Raw genomic sequence first — 7,232 nt, forward strand, 5'->3', positions numbered from 1 at the left:
TTTAATTGACACAGCTGTTACCTTATCTGCAATAAACCACACAAATTTACAAAAGCCCTTGCCTCAAAGTAATAAAACCTCAAGAGTCGTAAAGGTTACTAATCAAGAACAGATTTTAACCCTCTTCCAGCCTGTTTCTGTCTCTTTAGGTCCTATAGAGGACATACACCAATTTTTACTCAGCTTAGATACTCTAGTAAATTTACTAGGAAGAGATTTATTATCCAAATGGAATTGCCAAATGAAATTTTCAGAAACAGGAGAAATGCTATTAGATTTACCTGAAACCAATCAGATAGACTCTATGACAGAAAATACTCTAAGTGAAGAAGACCGTTGCTGTTTACAAGCACTCAGGTTACCACCACAAGAAAGTCATTCTCCTACTTTATCCGATTCTATGGAATGCCTTTCTTCTGTACCTGATATTTTATAGGCCACTACTTCTACTGATGTTGGTTGGGTCCTAACAGCTGAACCAATTAAAATCCAAATAAATACCTCTAAACCGTTACTAAAAATTTCTCAATACCCTTTAGAACATGACACTAAAGAAGAACTTGCTCTTATAATTCAAGACTTTTTGGCTAAACGCTTAATAATCCCTTGCACCAGTCCTTGCACCACTCCAGTTTTCCTTGTTAAGAAACCCAAAAATCGGGACTAGAAATTCGTAAAGATTTGTGTGCTATTAATCATACATTAGTAGTAATAATTGTATAGTAATTCCAAGATTTCCCGTACTTCCTAACCCTCACTTGCTCCTCTCTAATGTTTCCCTCTGAAGTGACTCACTTTACGGTAGTTAATCTTTACAGTGCTTTTTTTTTTTTAGCATTCCAGTCCATCCGGACAGTCAATATTTGTTTGTCTTCACTTGGGCAGACCGACAGTTTACCTGGATTGTCATGCCCCAAGGTTTTACCAAGTCCGCCACCAATTTTTCTCAGATTTTACATGCAGTTTTACAGACTTTACAGTTCGCTCAGGAGTCTACATTATTACAATATGTGATTATTTACTGGTCTGCTCTAACTCACAACAGGCGTGTCTTACCGATAGTATCCTGTTGTTACAACATTTGGCCAGAGAAGGTCACAAAGCCTCCAGAGAAAATTACAGTTAGCCCAACATTTTGTTAAGTACTTGGGACATATTATTTCACCAAAAGGGGTTACTACAGACCTCAAAATAAAAGACACTGTCTTAGCTTATCCTGTCTCTACTATCAAGAAACAGGATATCTAGGACTCTGTGGCTGTTGCAGAACTTAGATATTTGATTTTTCTTTGCTGGCCCAACCTCTTTAGTGTTATCTAAAGAATTCAGAGCCTAAGACCTTCTAGCTCTCTGAGGATGGCCAAAAGGTTGTTACTCAATTAAAAGAAGCATTAATTAACACTCCTGCTCTAGGTTTTCCTAATTATAATTTAGACTTTTCACTTTTTGTCCACAAGGTTTCTGGGAATGCTCTACGAGTCCTCACTCAAAACATGGAGGACAACTAAGACCCAGTGGTTATTATAGCATCTAGCTGGACTCCATTGCAAGAGCTTACCCCCCCTTGCCTTAGAGCAGTCACTGCAACTACTATACTGCTCAAGACCACAGCAAATATTGTTTTAGGAAAGATTCTTGATGTTTATGTCCCTCATATGGTGTCAGCCATTTTAAATTCAACACTTAACACCTGTTGGCCAGCAGGCTGACTTCTTATGAAGTTCTCCTTTTGGTAGTTTCTAAAATTCAGTTACGTACTATAACGTTTCTGAATCCAGCTACATTTACTTAATAATGGCGACCATCTACCCCATGATTACTTAGATCTTATTGAACAGCTTTCATCTCCTAGACAAGATATACAAGAAACCCTCTTATTGAATCCTGATTTAGTTCTGTTTGTTGATGGGTCATATTTAAAATCTGAGCTTATCAGCTCTCATTACCAGGGAGGATATGCCGTAACTACCTCAACTGAAATCTTTGAGAGTGGCATCCTTCCTGAAGTCACTTCATCTGAGCAAGCTGAATTAATTGCACTTACGAAGGCTTGCAAACTGGCTTCTGGACCATCAGTGAATTTTTTTTACAGACTTCAGATATTTTTGGAGTTACTAATGATTTTGGCATGTATAGAAAAAAAGGGGGTTCCTAACTTCTTCTGGAACCCAAATTAAAAATGGGCCCTTATTGGCAGACCTCTTGGAAGATCTTTTGCTCTCATCTGAGATTGCTGTAGTTAAAGTCCAAGCCCACCAACCCAAAGGAGCTCCATGAACAGAGGAAATTAAAGGAAACAACTTAGCTGATGGAGCAGCTAAACAAGCCACTTCCCAGTCACCCTTTAAAGACTCCATCCTCATTCATGACCACAATAATTCCACTCTTGATCATGATGACAAAGAGGGAATAGATAATAGTAGTTAAATAGGATGCCTGTAAATATGGCATCTGTAAAAAGTTTCACACCAAAATTGGACCTGAAAGAAATTTCAGAATCACTTTTAAACACCAACAATTAACTGCCCCCCACCTGCACCCAGAGGAGATTAGAGAATGGAAGAAGCCAACTGTAATCAAGATTCAACCACTGGATTGTGGATCGGGGCTAATAAGAAAAACTCATCTTGCCAGAATGCTCCTCAGAAGCTTTTAACAGTTATGTATGGTCCTTTACATAGGGAGATTTTTTCAGATGATGAACAACCTGTTAACATGCTTGTAGAGAATCCTTCTAGGCATGGAGAAATTGCCTTTAGGATTTATTTGAACATACAAAATCACACGATGAGGTTGAAAAATGGAAGAAACATGGTTGCTCCCAATGCCCCATCTCTGGAATATGAGTGGGACCCAATGATAACTTAGTTCTCCCTGAATCCCAGCAAGCCTCTGTACTGGAGGCATTGCACATGAATACCTACTTGGGAAGAGATTAGATGACACAGATTTTAAAGGAATACTGGTGGGGCATTTTTATGAAACCCCTGAACATGCAGTTTCTCAATGTTCAATTAGTTCTCGATTTAAGTCAGGTAAACCTTATAAAGCTCCACCTGGGAAATTTCCCTTGCCATCAGGACCAATACTTGAATGGCAGATTGATTTTATCCAACTCCCCCCGTCAAGTGTTACAAGTTTGTATTAGTAATTATTTGCAGATTTTCTCATTGGGTAGAAGCTTTCCCCAGTCATCAAGCTACTGCCACGTTTGTGGCTAAGAAACATCTTGAGAACATTATCTTCACTTGGGGAACCCCAAGAGTCCTTTGTAGTGACTGAAGCACCCATTTTACTGGGCAAATAATTAAGGAAATATGTAAAACCTTCTCCATTCTTCAAAGCCTTTATTGTCCTTATTACCTTCAATCTTGTGGTCTAGTTGAAAAACTAATGGTATAATAAAAACTCAACTAGCCATTCCAAACATTCACAATTGCCTTGGACTAAGGTACTGCCTCTGGTCCTTTTAAATTTAAGAACTACTGCATTTGAACCTCACAAATTGATTTCTCACGAAATTATCACTGGATGACCAATGGCCCTTTCTTGTCGGGCAACATATCTTGATTCAAATTTAGTTCAATGTGATTTGTTACACTATTGTAAATTCATGATCCAATATTCTAAAGAACACTTGACACAGGTTAAGGAAGCTTTTAATAATCAAAAGCAAGAAATATCTAAATTACCTAATATTTGACTTGGAGATCATGTTTACTGGAAAAGGCACCAATTAAAAGATTCTCTACAACCTCTATGGAAAGGATTGTATTTGGTTCTTTTCACTAATCCTTACAGGAGTTAAGGCTTGGATTCATTTATCCCCACTGAAGAAAGCCCCAAATCCTGAAAGGACTGTTAAGGCTTATGAAGGTTTGAAATTAAAATTCAAATGTTGCCAGGAAGAGAGGTAGATGACAGATGGGTAGAGTGCTCTCCTGAGATCTTTGGACCTGACCTGAAATTGCCTATGCAGCCTTCAGTAAAAGCTGGACTGGTTGCCTTTTTTCTTGATCATTTTTTTATATCTTCATTTTATTAGCTGTTATGCATGATTGTAGAATTATATCCTGGTAGTTTTGGTGATTATGTTATAGCAATTGATATCTGTGAAATACGTTATTTAAATTAGGGTTTTAACTCTTTTTGAATTTTTCTTAGTCACTGGGATCAAATTTTTAGTTGTATTTTGATGGTTTTAATGATATAACTCATTTGTGGTGCCACTTTCGGCCATTTTTGCTTAATTTGAAATTATAATTTGCCATTGCATTTGAAATAGCTTTTTGTGTTATAAACTCAAACTTTTAGTATAAAAAAGTTTTAACTGTAGAGGTACTAAGAATTTGTTTTCTGATTATCCTAATCCTTTTTATTCTCATTGGACTCCAACTGTGGGGTATTATTCCTTGTTTTAATATTTTGTTCTTCTCCTGAAAACCCAAACCTCTTTTTATAACACCAATTTTAGAGAACAGTTTATTTTGTCATCACTATTATTTGTATACTGGTAGCCTTTATTTCTTTTGGGTTGTATTTCTCCACTATGAAGCCCTTCTTAAACTTTCTGCCCATACTGCTGTTCATCGCAGCTCCCATTAATTCTTGGCATGAGAATGCCTTTGTTAAGTTCACTCAGGTAGTTGCATAACCCATAAATCTGACAGAATGCTGGATCTGTCATTCTTTACCCAAAACTGTACAAGAGAACTCAGATCCATTAGCTACTCCCATACTGAATTATAGCTTTGTTTCCCCTGCTGTCATCAATTTTAACATTACCTCTAAAAAAAAAAAAAATTTTTTTTTTTTCTGGGCGAGCCATATGTGTGAGACTGTGGCTTCCTCCTGAGGTACCAACTCAACCCGAAATCCTATGTTTCAATCTGACTTGGATCAGAGTTACAGCAAATACCACCCTCCCCCGCACCCCCCAAAAAAAACCCTTTGCTGCTGAGTCGATTACAACTCATAACGACCCTACAGGACAGAGTGGAACTGCTCCATAGGGTTTCCAAGGGGCGGCTGGTGGATTCAAACTGCTATCCTTTTGGTTAGCAACCATAGCTCTTAACCCTTAATCTCTTCTTCAAACTGTAAAAATGAGACCTTAATTTCATATAATGCCCCTCCTAAATATTGGAACATGGCTTTTTCAGGAGATTTAACAGTGTGTCTACAAGGAAACGGGTCTTTTTGTGTCCAAATGTGGAATTGGCTAAGGTTAGGATGACTGTCTATCTGTAACAACTCCTTGATAGAGAATTGGCTTGAACAGATTAATCGTACCATTCCTCTCCCAAGTAAAGATGTCAGGACTGGCATAATATGTGCCCCATATGGATATGTATTCTTATGTGGAGCATCAAGATACCCCACCTTTGATAATCTGAATTCAAATAATGAGTCCTATACTTCAGCTTTATCCCGTTTGGATGTTTGGAATGTGACCTGTCAATGTACATTAGGCCATATGGAAATCCCTTTAGACATCCATTCTTACAATGAGAGTTTACCTTGGATTGACCACTTGAAACTATTAGAAAAGAGGAGAGACAAATGGTCAGGAGATGAGAAAGGGAGAACTCCCTTAAAGGAGTTCTGTGGTTTAGGTTATGTTTTTTAACGGTATTCTTCCCTCGCTACAGAGAAGCAGGTTTAGAAAACAGCATCTGTAACATCTCCAGAACCATGGAAGGAATAGCAGATGATGTTGCCAATGCTCTGACTGCTCAAGAGAAATCATTGAACTCACTTGTCAAAGTAGTTTTGGGTAATCGAATTGCCCTAGATATCCTGTTAGCCCAGCAAGGAAGAGTCTGCGCTATGGCTAACACCTCTTGCTACACCTGGATTTATATCTCAGGAGAGGTGGAACAAGATATTAAACTAATTTGCCAGAAGGCCACTTGGCTCCATATACCTCAACCCTCAGACTCCCCTTTTTTAGATACTTTCAACTGGCTTCCCTCAGGCATTGGATCGTGGATTGTCTTTATTGTCAACCAGATTAATAATACTCATTGTAATAATTGCAGGGACTGTTAAATGTATGAAACTTTTAAAAAATGCCATTACCTAAAAGACCCATTTAATGCCTGTGAAAAGAATAATATACATTGACAGTACTTATATTTCAGACATACTTGAGCCCACTCCCTGAATAAACCATCAGATGTCAGGTTATTCCTCTAATGTGGCCTGCCCTGCACTAACCCTCAAGTAATAAAGCTACAGAAGCAAGAGGCTAAAGCTATGGCATGGTGAAAACATCAAGTAGTGTCCAGCTACCTTTTCACAATGTTCTGCTGCTATTTATAGTTTGATTTCATTTTTCTTGAATCCATGGTCAGCACCCCTGGAAGCAGCAGTAAGGAAATCAAACAGTGCGTTTGTTGCATTTGGAGAAATGTGCTGCAAAAGACCTTTTTGAAATGTTAAAAATCAGGGATGCCACATTGAGGACTGGGGTACACTTGACCCAGACTATACTTTTTTCAGTCACCTCATATGTGTGTGTGACTGTTGGACCGTGAGTAAGGAAGACTGAAGAATTGGCACTTTTGTATTAGGGTGTTGGTGAAGAAAATTGAAAGTGCTGTGGACTGCCAGAGGAGTGAACAAATCTGTCTTGAAAGAAGTACCAGGGAGGGATTCATTCTGTTGTACATGGAGTCGGAGCTGATATGATGGTATTTTTTTTTTTTTTTAACAATAATAACTTCTTCACACACGTAGCACCCAAGGTCTTAAAGATGTGTAAATAAGCAGCCATCCAGAATAAACATATGTTCAAAGTCCACGCAGAAGAAAGCCTTCTTTCTGAATAGTAGTTAGTGAACTGATCAAAGAATTTCTCATGAAATCCTTGATCAAAAGGAGGGACTGTGTAAGGGAATTAAAGGAAAAAAAAATTGAGGTACCTGATAAGATCTGTAATGGCAAGTTTGAGGATTGGGTGCAATTCCTTTTTTGCTGCTTCCGTTTTCACCCTAGCAGCAACCATCTTCTGACTGTTTCTAAGAGAAGAATGTCTGATAATGATGATGTAACTACACTGCGACTCCTCTCTGTCACATACCCGTATAATTGCCACGCTATAACCATTCTAAGAAAGAGATGTATACTCTTTTACACTTTACAGAGCTTGTCACAGGAAGTCCTGCCTTACAAGTTCCCACTGCAGGAAGTCCTGCCTTAAAATGGTCTACTGCCAATGGAGTAATGCC

The sequence above is a fragment of the Elephas maximus genome, chromosome 6 (assembly GCF_024166365.1).
Source record: "Elephas maximus indicus isolate mEleMax1 chromosome 6, mEleMax1 primary haplotype, whole genome shotgun sequence".
In the NCBI taxonomy this organism is placed as follows: Eukaryota; Metazoa; Chordata; class Mammalia; order Proboscidea; family Elephantidae; genus Elephas; species Elephas maximus.